This window comes from Gorilla gorilla, chromosome 3, assembly GCF_029281585.2.
Source record: "Gorilla gorilla gorilla isolate KB3781 chromosome 3, NHGRI_mGorGor1-v2.1_pri, whole genome shotgun sequence".
NCBI classification, from domain to species: domain Eukaryota; kingdom Metazoa; phylum Chordata; class Mammalia; order Primates; family Hominidae; genus Gorilla; species Gorilla gorilla.
Genome location: NC_073227.2, coordinates 140,746,193 through 140,762,240, shown reverse-complemented (window position 1 = coordinate 140,762,240; position 16,048 = coordinate 140,746,193). Strand labels below are relative to the sequence as shown.

The 16,048-nt window shown below is 34.7% G+C and overlaps 1 long non-coding RNA gene across 1 annotated transcript in view; it reads left to right on the top strand.

The window, feature by feature from the left end:
• Positions 1-234: 234 nt before the first annotated feature.
• Positions 235-16,048, top strand: part of LOC115934347 (uncharacterized) — a 74,278-nt gene continuing 58,464 nt past the window's right edge. The window contains exon 1 of the long non-coding RNA XR_004070175.3: positions 235-534. This is a non-coding gene — a long non-coding RNA (uncharacterized lncRNA). The remainder of the gene's footprint in view (positions 535-16,048) is intronic.

The window sequence follows — 16,048 nt, the reverse complement described above, 5'->3', positions numbered from 1 at the left end:
TTGGGAAGCCCAGACCTTGATTTCTAGAATAAACTGCCCATACTCCTTCATATTATCAAGATGGATCCCATTACACGTCACAGACATGTTTATCTAAGGTAAGAGGACAGCATTTTCTCAGACTTTTCCGTGCACCACTGGCAGTCCTAACTCCCACTTTGGAAATCTCAGTCTGATTAACTAAGTTCTAACCTGATAATTGGAATGTTCTTTTCTTGGAGTATTCCTTCTTGCAGTGCTGTCACTCTTGGAGCTCTATTGCCATGGTGCAAGGACGCCCAGACTAACCTGCATGGAGAGACCACGTAAATAAATCATGTGAAGTACTTTAGCTGACAGCCCAAATGGAGTCTCATCTGACAGGTGGCATCAGTCTGAAATGGGAGGGGACTCTTCCACATGATTCCAGCCATCGAGTCTCCCCACCCTTCTAATCTTACCAAATGTGTCCCAGATGTTGTGGAGCAGAGAGAAGCCAACTTTGATATATCCTGTCTAAACTGCTGCCCACAGAATCTAGTAACCAATGAAATGGTAATTTTACTGCACTGTTTGGGGTAGTTTGTTTCTTTGTACAAAGCAATACTTATTATTTCATAGAAAATAAACTCAGAGGCCAGGCACAGTGGCTCACACCTGTAATCCCAGCACTTTGGGAGGCAGAGGCAGGTGGATCACAAGGTCAGGAGTTCAAGATCAGTCTGGCCAATATGGTGAAACCCCGTCTCTACTAAAAATACAAAAATTAGCCGGGCATGGTGGTGGGTGCCTGTAATACCAGCTACTCGGGAGGCTGAGGCAGGAGAATCACTTGAACCCAGGAGGCGGAGGTTGCAGGGAGCCGAGATCGCGCCACTGCACTCCAGTCTGGGTGACAGAGCAAGACTCCATCTCAAAAAAAAAAAAAAAAAAAAGAAAGAAAGAAAGAAAGGAAAGAAACTCAGAAAGTCAAACCAGATTATTTTTTCTCAATCAACTATTTTTCCATTCACATAACAGAATAATTCAAAACCACAGGGAAATGAAATAATACATTGTTGAAAATTTGTGTAAATACAATGCCTCATTCATCTTCCCATTGAATGGTGTAGAATTGAATACTTACAGCATTAAATATTGGATGCTGTAAAAAATGTAGATGTAGGTAAACACTTTGCAGGTAATATTGTTAAAATTGTAACTTTAGGTAAACACTTTGCAGTTAATATTTTATGGTCATTATATGTGTACAAAAACAATTACATCAGCTAGATTTATGGCAATCTGAACATACTGAGAACACACGATTTATTTGTTTCCCTTTCCTTATTACATTCCAGACAGACAAAAGTCACATTTTTCTCAAACAGCTGTTTATCACCATCACTATTGAAGTTTTTAAAAAATTAAAAATTGTTAGAGATAGAAGAGTGTCAATGTTAAAATTGTGTTTTCTCTTTTGAGGCACATATACTAAAATCTTTTTCTCCTAGTATCGTGTTAGTGTGGAAAGAAATTTTTCCAAGTTTACTTATGAGCTTTGGAAGGGAGAAATAAGAAACTATTTGTGTACTCTTGATGATTTCTTATTTGGGTTACCTCAGGCCACTTCTAAACATTTCCAAAAAGCTTGGCATAAACTTTCTATAAACAATACACATTAATGTTAATTTGATATCAGAAACATTAATATATTAAAATATTATATTTTATAATACCATTTGTTGCAGTGATTAGCTTCTCTCAGCCTCAGGAAAAAAACAAATGGTGATACCAATAATATGTTGTATTGAATACATGAATCTTGTCAGGATTAAATCATAGGACAAAATGAGGATGTATTTGTAAAGTATATGCTAAGGCTGTCATTATTATTCTTGTGATTTAATTATTCTAGATGTATGCATTTTTATGTGCTCCCTCATATTAATGAAGATAATCAGATCTTATGTTTCTTATGTAATATTGCTTTATTCACAATTTTCTTTGTTTGTTTAAAAACCACATTGGGCATAGGTGCAAGAGTAACAAAATCTAAGACAAGAAATAAGTTAAAAAATATTATATGTCAGCAAAGAAATAAGTATTGCTTCAGCATTTTTATAAGTACATAAATATTTACTTTTTTAAATCATCCCTAAGCCACTGTAACATATTACACTTCTGTAATATTTTACACAAATTCACTCATCAATTGTGAAAAGAGATGAACCACCACTGAAGAAACATGAAACAATGTTGTCTTCATTGTAAAAAATGCAGGTACTGAGAGATCACCAATACTAGAGAACAGATGGGTGGATAGAAAAAGTCTGAACATTCTGAACAAAATTTTCTCTTGGCTAAATATAATGCTCCTTTTTAGAGAATGAGAGAAAAGTGTATTCTTAAGAAATAATATATGAAAAGATTTTTAGTGGCTAAGAATAGTTAACTGGCTTTCCATTTACGAAGCGAGTGTATTGAATTAGATATCAGGTTACTTAATATACATATATATACACAAAAATGCATATATTATGATTTATATTACTGTCTTAGTTCAGGCTGATGTAACAAAATGTCACAAACTGGGTGGTTTAAAGAACAGAAGTTTATTTCTCATAGTTCTGGAGGCTGGAAATCCAAAATCAGGGTGGGATATATGGTTAGGATCCGGTGAGAGCCCATTCCTCGTTAGAGAGCAAGCAAGTTATTTTTATCGTATTAAAGCCTTGATGACAAAGAAGTGGTGGGAGTGTGTTTTATTTCAGTTTTTGTTTTCTGGTTTCAGGCTAGTTTTAAATACCAAAGGTTGCATAATTTTTTTCTACAGTGGAGATTAACACTGTACTTCTACTGTTTTCAGAGAACACAGAGGAAAGCATCATTACCTAATTATTCACATGCCGCTGAAGATGGAAACTTGTTAGCTTGAGATCTGGCCTCTCTCTGTCCTGGCATCCAGAACCCCCTACACTCACACACAACCTGTTTGTTAGTTTTGGGTCAGTGTACGAGTCACCAGTCTTTAGAGTCATGTTGTTGCTGAAGGAAATGGCAGAGTGGTTGGAAAAGTCTATCAAAGTTTCCATGACTTCATCTAAAGATTCTAGTAAATCTACTCCACTAAGGTGATTAAACATGTAACGCTAGATAGAGTGAGTTGCTGGGAGGTTTCTAGAGTCTGGCATTATTTTTTAATACCAGGTCTTCGTTAGCAAAGTTTCCAATCCACTATCAAAATTTTACTCTCTTTTATCCACTTGTCTAACTCCTAGTCATTGCAATGGGACCCCCACCTATGGATTCATTATCATCTACCACTGAGTATCAGAGCTAAGCAGAAAAACTGAACTCATTCTCTATTAGAGACATGCAACTATATTGTAGTCATTCTTAACAGCTTTCATGGTTAGTTAAAAAAGGGGGAATGCTAACAAGATGTTCAGCAAAAACCCATCTTGTAAACACAGACATCTTCAATTTCCTCTTTGCTATGAGTTCTTGGGGTTTTTCTTAATGTAAAGAGCAATTTAAAAATATTTCTAGGCAGAGGAAAATACCTTAAAATTTACACTCAATGCAGTAAAACTTCAATGCATTCAATTAAAGCTTGTAATATAATAATGATAACAACAGACAGAATTTAAAGAGCACCTCATATGGATAATCAAGTTATTGAGAACATACATGTATTATCTCTGGGATGAAGATTGCCGCATCCTTAGATTCTGTGTATAAATAGACCTTGTATATGTATATGTGTCTGCTTTTTTCTAACTGGGAGATATATCAATTATCTATCTATAAGAGTACATAAATATGTTTACATTTTGAAAATAATTATGAAGCAAACATCTAAATAATTACTATCCAGAACAAGAAAGAGAACATTTCTATTGCCCAAATAAAACATTACTTCTGCCATTGCCTTACTGATATTTCTTCACTAATAAACACCACCTAGAGTTTAATGATGATAAATAAATCCTTTGCTTTTTTAAAAAATCTGTGCTTAACATTTTCCCCAAGTGCTTATTTTGCCCACTTTTAAACTTTATACTAATGGAATCATACTGCAGGTTTTATTTTGCATCTACTCTTCTCTCAACATTATATTTGTAAGATCGATCCATGTTATTACATGAAGCTAATGATCATTTTTTATTGCTAAGTTATATTCCATTATAGGACTGTGCCATATTCTATTACCCATTTGACTGTTGGTGAAATTTGAGTTGTTTCCAGTCTGGGCTCTTTTGAATAATAATGCTGTGAACATGCATCTGTAGGAATATATGTAAGTGTTTGTCAGCATTTTCAAAGTTTAACATCAGAATCACTTGGAGAGCTCATTTCCCTACAAATTGCTGGGTACTTTCCCCCATAGTTTCTGATTCAGTAGGTCTGAGGAGGGGCCTGGGGATCTGCATTTCTAAGTTCACAGGTGATGTTGATAGTCCTGGGGGCGACATTAGAATCTCTGATCCAGGGTTCATAATAAAGCATGGAACTTCTAGGTCAGAAGGTAGGAGTATCTTCAGTCGTATGAAATAATCCCAAACAGTTACCCAAAGCAGTTAGATCAGTGTCTGTTCCATCAGCAGAAAATGTGAAATCCCATTGCATTGATTTGTCGGCCTTATTTTTGCTAATATGGTGGGTGTGTAATAGTATTTTGTTGTGGTTTTAATTTTTTTTCTGTTAATGAGGTTAAGCACATTTTAGTATATTTATTGGTCACTTCGATTTATATTTTGTAAGACGCCTGCTCAGTTTTTTTCCTGTTTATCATTGTGTTATCTGTCTTTTCCTTAACGTTTGGAAGAAGTTATTTATTTCGAATATTAGTCTTTTTTATATACAGTTATTACAAGTAGATTCTCTCCCTCTGTGGTTAGTCTTTTTATTCACTTTATAATATACTTCAATAACTTGAAGATTCAAATTTTAATGTCTTAACTGTATCCATGTTTTTCTCTATGGTTAATGTTTCTTTGTGCCTTGTTTAAGAAATCTTTCTCTCTTCTAGGTTGGAAGGATATTCCCCTATATTATCTTCTGAATCTTTATAATTTTGCTTGAAATTACCTATAAGTGGTCTTATGTTTTTCATTTTCTTTTCATCTAGATAACCAATTATTGGGTATCATTTATTGGAAAATATGTCTTTTGCTCATAGATCTGTAATACCAACTCTATTGTATAACAAAGGCCTATATACATGTGGATTTCTGGGATCTCCATTTACTCAATTGGTCTATTTTTCTATCCCTCTACAAATACCACAGATTACTCATCACTATAATTCATGAGTTGGCAAACATTTTTCTGTAAAGGACTAGATAGTAAATATGTTAGGCTAGATGGACTTTACAAGCCAAATAAAACCTCTGTCTTCTTTTTCTTTAACAACTCTTAAAAAATGTAAAAAATATTCCTAGCACAAGGGCTATACTATAAACTGAAACAAGCTGTGGGCCAGAGTTGGCCTGAAGCCATAGTTTAATGAACACTACTGAAGCTTTATTTAAAATTTTTATATTTGTATCAGCCATTGCAAAAAATCACATTTAAAAAACCCGTGAGCTAAAATAATAAGCATTTATGTTTCCCATTAATCTCTAAATCAGAAAGGAGGTTTTACTGTGGGTTGAGTATGCAATTTTGCTGGTTTTGTTGATGTCTGTCAAATGTTTGGGTGTCAGTTAATATTAGGTTGTTTTGAATGGCTTCAGGTGACACACTTGTTCTCAGACTCCTACAAGCTAACCTGAACTTGTTCATGGGGAAGCTGCGTGTCTCCAAGAAAGAGTGGAAGCATGCAAAGCCTCTTGAGTTCTGGGCTCAGACTGGCACATTGTCACTTTCACTGCATTCTACTCAACAAAGCAAGTCACAAATCCAGCCCTGATTCAAGGGGTGAGAACATAGACTCTACTTCTTGATGACAGTATCTGTAATACCATATTGCAAAGAGCGAGGATATAGAGTAGACTGAAATTAATTTACCGACAAATGAAATAGGGAAAATTCTCCTATTTTGTTTTTTATTTTATTAAGCAATTTGAATTGAGTCTTGAAGTATGAATAAGAATTTGTTGCAGAAAAAATTATTTGAATGAAAAGTACTTCCAAGGCATCCAATTGTGAAAGGACTTATATTCAAGGAATGGCAAGGAGTTCTATAGGTTGTGTCAAGAGTTCAAAATGAATGAATGAGCATAGGGGCCAAAAAAGAATTTGGAAAGGAGTTTAAGCTTGATTTTTGGGGGGCTTTCATCCTAAAAGCAATAATCCATTTCAAGGCTTTCTTTTTAATGGCTTAATTAAATAATGTAATCAAATTTGTGTTTTAGAAAGTTCTCCAGAAGGAGGCAAGATGGTAGATAAGTCAACTTGTTGTATTTTTTAGGAATGTCAGATGAGAAACAATGGGAGTCTGAACTAAAGTAATAGCAGCAGCAATGAGAGTAATGGGACATTAAAAAGATATTTTGAAGTTTAAGTGAATAAGAAATTATGAATTGTAAGACAAAGAAGATAAAAGGGAAGAAAAAACACATAATAAACGTTAAGTTTTCTTACTCAGGTGCTGCTAGTGATAAAGTTATTCACCAAGATAGGGGACATAAGTGAGAAAAAAAGGGAAAAAATAGTAACAAGTTCAGTTTTTAATACATTAAGGTTGAGCATAACAGTAGGTGTTTGGGTATAAGAAGTTTGGGAGATAGTCTGCTGACTGAACATAAAACTTGCTTGACATGATATCACTCTGATAAATGGACTCGAGGAATTTACTAAGAACAATTCTGCACAATAGCAACAAAATCACATTATGGTGGCATATTTCAATGTATCCTTCTACTATACAGACCTTATATTTTAGCATTATTTTTGTAATTGGAATGTCCATGTAAAATATTATAGAGTAAGAGCCGTGTTTCTCAAATTTTAGTGTCTCTGTGTGAGCTAGAGCTCTTGACAAAATGCAGATTCAAATTTAGTTAGTCTGTGGTGGAGTGAAATTCTCTATTTTTAATAAGTTACCAGATGATGGTGACACTGCAGATCTGTGGACCACACTTTGAGTAGCAAGTTTATAAAGCACATTAGTTCATTATGTTTTGAATAAAGTGACATTAACTGTTGTTCAGAACAGACAGTAGCTGACGAAGTTTGAAGAAACCACACAAATAAAAAGCCTCTTTCAAAATGTCTTATATTTTAATAACATCCAGGTTGTACATCTTACCAAAGAGATGAGCAAAGAAATAAATCCTGAGCAGTCTTGACCTTTGCTCCCTGTCTAAAAGCCGAAAGTAAAGAGTGTGAATTCCCTGAGACAGGCCAAGGTGTATGTGTCCACATGTGTTAGGTGCCTTTGACCCAACAGCTGTCACTAAGTATATCCAATGCTCAGAAAACAGCAGGGTAAGTGGTTGAATAGTCAACAAGGCTAAAAGTCAAAGAGTAGATACAGAAATTGATGTAGAGTGATTTCTGCCACTGGAACTTAAACTGGCTGTATATTCCTTCTCTCTAATCAGAAGCAGCTTCCCTTCCCAGCTGTACCGGATATTCTGTTTATTCGCTTTGCGCAAGTGTTCTTCAGTGAAAACTTCATTTCCCAGCATATCTTCAGGGATCTCCATTAAACTGGTAACAGATTATCACCATCTGTCGGCAATTATTTCCCCTATGTAAGAGCCTGATCTGAGAGACATGTCCTCTTTCACCAGCAGAGTAACACCTTGAGAGAACTAGGTTGGTCTCTAGAGAAGCAGCTGGATGTAGATAACCAATATTAAAACAGCCTGATGGCTTCTAGTTCTGTGCTACACATATTTTTTTTTTTTTGCAAGTTGGGAACTATCTCATTTGTGTTTTTTAGAATCCAAAATATATTCAAGAACAAAAGAAACCAAACCCATTATTTTACAAAAGAATAACAACCACCTCATTTATCGTGTCCCGTTTTAATGAGATTAGATTTTTAAAATAATACATTTACCACTTTATTAAATATATAATTAAAGGAAATTCACAACACTCAAATATAAATTCCCTGTAAATATAAAATTAATTCTTAAACCAGCAAAAGACAGTTTGGAGACATATACATTAATGGTAACATTTGGAATATGATTGCAGATTAATTAAGAAATCTTATAAACAACTGCACTAGAACCATTATCCATATCACTCAATTCAAACTGTATATTCATTGAGTTTCCAGTTGTTTTTCTGTTCTAGGCATGGAGGATATTCTATACATGAAAAAAATGATAAAAATTATCCTTATTAGCTTCTCTTTTAATTATGGGAGACAAATTATCAGATAAAATATATAATATATTGGTGATAAATGCTATGAAAAAATAAGGGATATGTTTCAAGAAGTACAGATGGGGAGGCGGGGAGGGAAAACTTTTTATTTTAAATGGGGTAAAGTGTGTTTCCGGACATCCATCCTTTACCCAAATTTTAGAATTATTCAAGGATAATTTTAAAAGCATCATTTAGGATATATAAAGGATAATTTCAGATAGTGATGGTAGCATCCTGTTTTTCAGTGCAAGAATGAAAAGAAATAGAACTTTTCAGTCCCTAGAACAATGCCAATGCGCACACTGTCATAAGCTACACCCAACATATCGGGGAGATGTCCAAGGTACTGAGCTTAAGGCAATTCCATAAGGGGCAGCCTCCAGTTGCTCCTTGTCACTCATTGAGACTGCATAAGTCACTCAGCTTCATCCTCTGTGTGGAGTGGAAGTCTACATAAATATCAGATAAACATTTTTTGCAAACCTTTTATATTTCTAAGCTTTTAAAAAACTCTACCTTTAATAATAATTATTTTCTTTCAATTGTTGGCCTTTCTTCATTGAAAATGTGATAACATCTTTTTCTCTAAAAGTATTTTCTTCGTGAAATTGAATCTCAACTTAAAGTAGAAGGCATTCACAGTGAGATAAATCTGGGTTGAAATTCTGACAATATCATTTAGCAGATAGGTGACTTGGGAAGATGACTTACTGTATCTGAGATTCTGTCAAATGAGGTTCATAATGCACACTTCTTAGGATGTGAGGATTTAATTAGATAATGTATGTAAAGTATCTCTTGTTGCACCTGGGCTACAATAATTGCTTAAAAAATGTTAGTTTTTTCCCTCTTCTCTACTGTTGAGAGGTACTTCTCTATGGGTCACTCATATTTCTGCACACCTTGTAAGCACAGGCAATGACAGCTCTTATTCCGGATTATCTTTTCAAGGATGTTTGTATAGTTTTCAGTATTGGAAGTTATAGCATTTCCTTCCAGAGCAAAGGGCAGTCATGCACACTGTCTAGTGTAACTGATAGAATTATTTTCCCTCAGGGGACAAGGTTGAGCAGGCTTGCTTGCAGCCCATCATAAAATATTAGCATTTCCTAAGCTTCAGATTCCAGCAGGTGTCATCTGGCTCTTATTCTGCTGCCTTTTGGGAATTGAAGCTCAGGAAACTGATGCATAAAATTATGGCTACTGCTATTATTGTGATAAACCCTCCTTTGTCTCTGACCCACGACTGTCATGTCTTCTTCCAGCATTCATGTAGCTGTGGTAAGCTAATTGGTTATCTTCCAAGTAAGGTAAATCTCTTGACAGACCCTTTACAGCGCTTGACATCTACACTTCTCTACTACATAGGTTCAATGTCATATACAGCAAAATTTTAACTTCATAATTTAAGCGATTTTACTTGTTTTCTTCCATCATATTGAGGTGTAATCAACAAATAAAAATTGCGTATATTTAAAGCATAAAACAGGATTTTTTGTTTTTTGAAAATAAATTTGATTGTGGGTATTTAAAGTATACAACATGACGTGATGGGATAAAAATAGAGTTAAAAAGTTACTATAGTGATGCAAATTGACATATTCTTCACATTCATCATCTCACATAAGTATTCATATTATTTTTTTGTGGCAAGAACATCTAAGATCTACTCATTTAGCATAAGTCTCATATACAGTATAATTTTTTTAACCTATAGTCCTCATGTTTTACATTAGATCTATAAACTTTTTCATCCTCAATGTCTGCTACTTTGTATCTTCTGGCCCCCATCACCCCATTTCCTCCCCCTCCCACCTCTGATAACCACTATTTTTTTTTATCTGTTTCTGTATATTTGAAGTTTTCTTTTTTAGATTTTACATATAAGTGAGATCATGCAATATTTTTCTTTCTATGTCTGCGTATTTCACTTGGCATAATGTCCTCTAGGCTTATCCACATTGTAGCAAATGGCAAGATGTCTTTCTTTTTTTAGGGCTGAATAATATTCCATTGTATATATGTACCAGTTTCTTTATCCATTCTGTCAAGGGCACTTAGGTTTTTTCTATATCTTGGCTGTTGCAATGAACATGGGAGTGCAGATATCTTTACGAGACAATGATTTCATTTCCTTTGCGTAAGTGTCCAGAAGAGGGGTTGCTGGGGCATTTGGTAGTTCTATTTTTTTGGAAACTTCCATACTGTTTTCCATAATGGCTATACCAATCTATATTCTCACTAACAGTGTGCAAGAGTTTCCTTTTCTCCACACCCTCGCCGACATTTGTTATCTTTTGATAATAACTATCTTAATGGGTGTGAGGTGGTATCTCATTGTGGCTTTGATTTGCATTTCTCTGATGATCAATAATGGTAAGCACCTTTGCATATACCTGTTTGACATTTTTAATATCTCCTTCGGAGAAATGTCAGCTGAAGACATTGACCCACTTTTAAATGGGGCTATTTGTTTTTTTTCCACCATTGAGTTGTATGAGTTCTTTTTACATTTTGGATAAATTTTGTCTCTTATCATACACATGTTTTGCAAATATTTTTTCCCAATCCACAGCCTGTCATTTTTAAATTGTTTTCTTTCCTGTGCAGAAGCTTATTAGTTTGATGTAGTCTCATTTATCTAATTTTTGCTACTGTGGTATGAGCTTTTGGTATGGTATCCCAAAATTCATTGCCAAGGCCAGCATCCAGGAGCTTTTCCCCTATGATCTCTTTTAGGAGTCTTATAGTATCTGGTCTTATATTTAAGTCTTATATCCATGTTTAGTTGGAATTTTTGTGTATGGTGTAAGATAAGGGTCTAATTTCATTTATTTTCATGGAACCCATATTTCGCAGCACTCTTTATTGAAGAGAGTATCTTCTCTATTGTGTCCTCTTAGTGCCTTTGTCAAAAATTAGTTGACCATGTATGTTTGAATTCATTTCTGGACTTTCTATTCAGTTCCACTGGTCTCTATATCTGTTTTGAGGCCAGCACCAAACTGTTTTCATTACTATAGCTTTGTAATATAACTTTAAGTCAAGAAGTATGATGCCCCCAACTTTGTCTTTCTTTCTTAGAATTGTTTTGGCTATTGAGATCTTTTATGGTTCCATAGGAAAGTTAGGATTGCTTTTCCTATTTCTTCGAAGAATGCCATTGGGATTTTGATAAGAATTATGTTGAATATGTATATTGCTTTCGATGGTATGGCTATTTTAACAATATTAATTCTTCCAATCTGTGAGCATTGAATATCTTTCCATTTATTTGTGTCTGCTTCAATTTTCTCATCAATGTCTTATAGTTTTCAGTGTACAGATCTTTTATCTCCTTTGTTAAATTTATTCTTGGGTCTTATTTTTTTTGAAGCTATTGTGAATGGAATGATTTTCTTGATTTCTTTTTTAGTTAGGTTATTATTTTTTGTGTAAAAATGCTTCCGACTTTTGTATGTTGATTTTGTATCCTGCAACTTTTCTGAATTTATTTATTAGTTCTAACAGTTTTTTTCGGGGTGTGTGTGGAATCTTTCCTTTTTTTTTTTTTTTTTTTTTTTTTTTTGACGGTTTCTTGCTCTGTCACCCAGGCTGGAGTGCAGTGCACGATCTCAGCTGTCTTTGCGGTTTTTTTACATATAGAGTTAAGTTGTCTTCACATAGAGAAAATTATATTTCTTCCTTTCTATTGTGATGCCTTTTATTTCTTCACTTAAATACTCTTCCTATTATTTCCAGTACGATGCTGAATGGAAGTTGCAAGAGTAGGCATCCTTCCCTTGTACTGGATCTCAATAGGAAAGCTTTCAGTTTCTCCCAGTTGATGATGTTTGCTGTGGTTTTGTTTGTTCGTTTGTTTTTTGTTTTGTTTTGTTGTTGTTGTTTTTAGAAATGGCTTTATTTAGAAGAATTTCCCTTCTATACCTAAACTATTGAGTGTTGTTATCGAGAAAAAATGTTGGACTTTGTTGAACACTTTTTCTGCATCAATTAAGACGATCATGTGGTTTTTGTCTTTCATTCTGTTAATGTAATGGATCACATTGATGTATTTGCATATGTAAAACCAATCTTACATACCAGCAATAAATCCACTTGGTCTTGATGTATGTACACCTTGTGAAATGATTACAGCCATCAAGGTCATTAACATATACATCATCTTACATAGTTAACATTTGTGTGTGGTGAGAATATTTAAGATCTACATTCTTGGAAAATTTCAAGCATACAGTGTATTATAATAACTACAGTCATTATGCTATACATTCAGTTTCCAGAACTTTTTCATCTTATAACTGAAAGTGTGTACCCTTTAACCAGTATTTCCCCATTTCTTCCACCCTTTGACACTTGATAACCACTCTTCTGTTCTCTGTTTCTATGAATTCTACTTTTTAAGTTTCCACATATAAGTAAGATCATGTGGTGTTTGTCTTTTTGTTCTTGGCATATTTCACTTAACATAGTGTCCTCTAGGTTCAATAATATTGTCCCATATTGTCCTTCTTTGAAATATATGTATATACACACACATAAACATATATGCCTCCACATACACACACACACACGTTTTCTTTATTCATTCGCTCATAAGAGAACATTTAGATTTTTCATTTTTTGGCTTTTGTAAATATTGCTGCAGTGAACATGCGGGTGCAGATATCATTTTTAGAGAGTATTTTTGTTTCCCTTGGACACATACCCAGAAATGGGACTGCAGGATCACATGGTGCTTTTAATTTTTTTTAAATTAAAATATTTAAAAAATGTGATTCCATATGAATTTAACCCCTTATAAGATATATAGTTAGCAAAAATTTTCTCTCATTCTGTAGGTTGCCTTTTTACTTTGCTAATTGTTTTCTTTGCTGGACAGAAACGTCTTAATGTAATGTAGCCTCATGTGTTTATTTTTGCCTTTATTGCCTGTGCTTTTGGGGTCATATCCCAAAAATTATCACCAAGACCAACATCAAGGAGCTTCTCCCCTATGTTTTCTTCTATGAGTTTTATAGTTTTAGGTCTTACATTTAAGTCTTTAATTTGATTGATTTTTGTGTATGGTATAAAATAAAGATCCAGTTTATTTATTTATTTTTTGCAATTGGATATCCAGTTTTCCAACACCATTAATTAAAGGTACTATCCTTTCCCCATTGTATATTCTTGGCATCTTTGTGGAATATTAGTTGACCATATATGTACAGATTAATTTCTGGACTTTCCATTATATTCCAATGCTCTGTGTGTTTGTTTTTGTGCTGGTACAATACTGTTTACTAGTGAAGCTTTGTAATATAATTTGAAATTAGGAGGTGTGATGCCTCCAGATTTGTTCTTGCTCAAGACTGCTTTAACTATTCAAGGTCTTTTGTCATTCCATATGAATTTTAGGATTGCTTTTTCCTATGCTGGCAAAAAATGCTATTGAAATTTTGATAGGGATTGCATCGAATTTATAGATCACTTCAGATAGTATGGATATTTTGACAATATTATTTTTTGATCCATGAACACAAAGTGCCTTTCCATTTACTTGTGTCTTCTTCATTTTTTTCATTAATGTTTTATAGGTTTCAGTGTACAGATGCTTCATCTCCTCATTGTTTGCTCTTAAAGCTTAACTGTTATAATGGGAATCAGATAATTTGAATGCTTCAAATTTAAAATTTAAAAGTTAATCTTCAGTTTTAAAATGGTATATTTCCTGCAGACCCTTATGTGGTCTCTTCTAACTTCCCTCTAAAAGAAATACAAAGACGGGCGGGGCGTGGTGGCTCATGCCTGTAATCCCAGCACTTTGGGAGGCCAAGGTGGGCAGATCACCCGAGGTTGGGAGTTCAAGACCAGCATGACCAACATGGAGAAACACCATCTCTACTAAAAATACAAAATTAGCTGGGTATGGTGGTGCATGCCTGTAATCCCAGCTACTCAGGAAGCTGAGGCAGGAGAATTGCTTGAACCCAGAAGGTGGAGGTTGCGGTGAGCTGAGATCGTGCCATTGCACTCCAGCCTGGGCAACAAGAGCGCAACTCCATCTCAAAAAAATATAAAATAAAATAAAATAAAGAACGAAGTATAAAGACACAGATAATAATGAAAACACTCATGATAAACATTAGAACTAATAACTAGCCCATAGCAAGAATCTGAAAATGTTCATTAAAAACAAATTTAATTAAAGTAGATTGCACAGGGTAATGCAGAGCCCATATTTCCAGAAAACAGAGAATTTGACATAGTTTTTGAAAACCCTATCATAGTCTCAATGTCCGTCTCCTGGCTCAGAAATACCAAAATTATACCAATCAGAAAAATGACAAACACCCTTTTAAGGTGTGGGCACTGCTTTCTTGAGGTTGCCAGAGTGCTGCTTCCCTCATCCCACCCCCGGGCTTCACATTTGTGTCTTTCTTCCTACATTCAGTAAGACTGCTGGACAAGAGGCTCAACTAGGAGTCAGGGAGGGGGATGAGCAATGAGGCTGATGGGGCTAGAAGAGATCATCCTTTAGGTACTGGATCAAGGAAGTGTTCTTTTAGGATGATAATCTGGACATTTTATGCTATTAGATACTGGTCTCTATTTTGTGTCCAACAATGAGGCAGTAAAGGGAAGTAGCAGATTTTGACTCAGGGCAGCAGAGTTGTAGTAGTTGAACAGATGAGAGTTGCTGGTGGTCTAGCTAGGAGCTATGCATATTAACCTGCAGAAGGGAGACAGTGTTTCTCTGAACATTCAGAGCAAAGTCATATTTCTAAAAACATTGAAATATGAGAACAGGAAACAATCTTACAGAGCTGTTTGGTATTCTTAGTAGGATAACCGAGGTATGAAACAGAAAGCCATGCAAGAAATTGAAATATAAAAATGTAAGCTTTATGAGGGCAATAATTGTTTCATTACTGCTCTATTTCCATAGGCTTGCTTAACAAAAACTGATGAATGAATGAATAAGATAAGGAGATAGCTGGATGAGATAAAGAAATATTTCTGGGAAACTAAATGTAGAAATAACAGAAATGAAATCTGCAGTAGGAAAAGACTAAGAACTGGAATAATATTGAATTTAAAAAAATAAACAAAATCGGCCAGGCACGGGGGCTCACAACTGTAATCCCAGCACTTTGGGAGGCCAAGGTGGGCAGATCACAAGCTCAGGAGTTCAAGACCATCCTGGCCAATATGATGAAACCCCATCTCTACTAAAAATATAAAAATTAGCTGGGCATGGTGGCGGGCACCTGTAGTCCCAGCTACTCAGGAGGCTGAGGCAAGAGAATCGCTTGAACCTGGGAGGTAGAGGTTGCAATGAGCTGAGATAACACCACTGCACTGCAGCCTGGGTGACAGAGCGAGACTCCGTCTCAAAAATAAAATTAAATAAAATAAACAAAATCACAAAAACACACAAAAATAGGCAAATGAACAAAGTTATTTAAAATATATGTTGAAATATCTTTGTTACACTTAAAGATATACCTATAATAATTTAATATATAATATAGATAATTTAATTCCAGGAAAAGGTGAGCCAGAGATATTATGATCAACATACAAAAATTAGAAAATAAGCAAAGGAACATTGTTTATGAAGTAAGGAACAATCTATCTAGTAAGAGACATACATACAGAGTAATAATTCTTACACAATATGATAATTGCCAGCTTAATATGATAGAGAAATCTGGGTGACACCTCACGAGGAAGTAGCACATAAACTCTCTTGAAGCATGAATAGGATTTT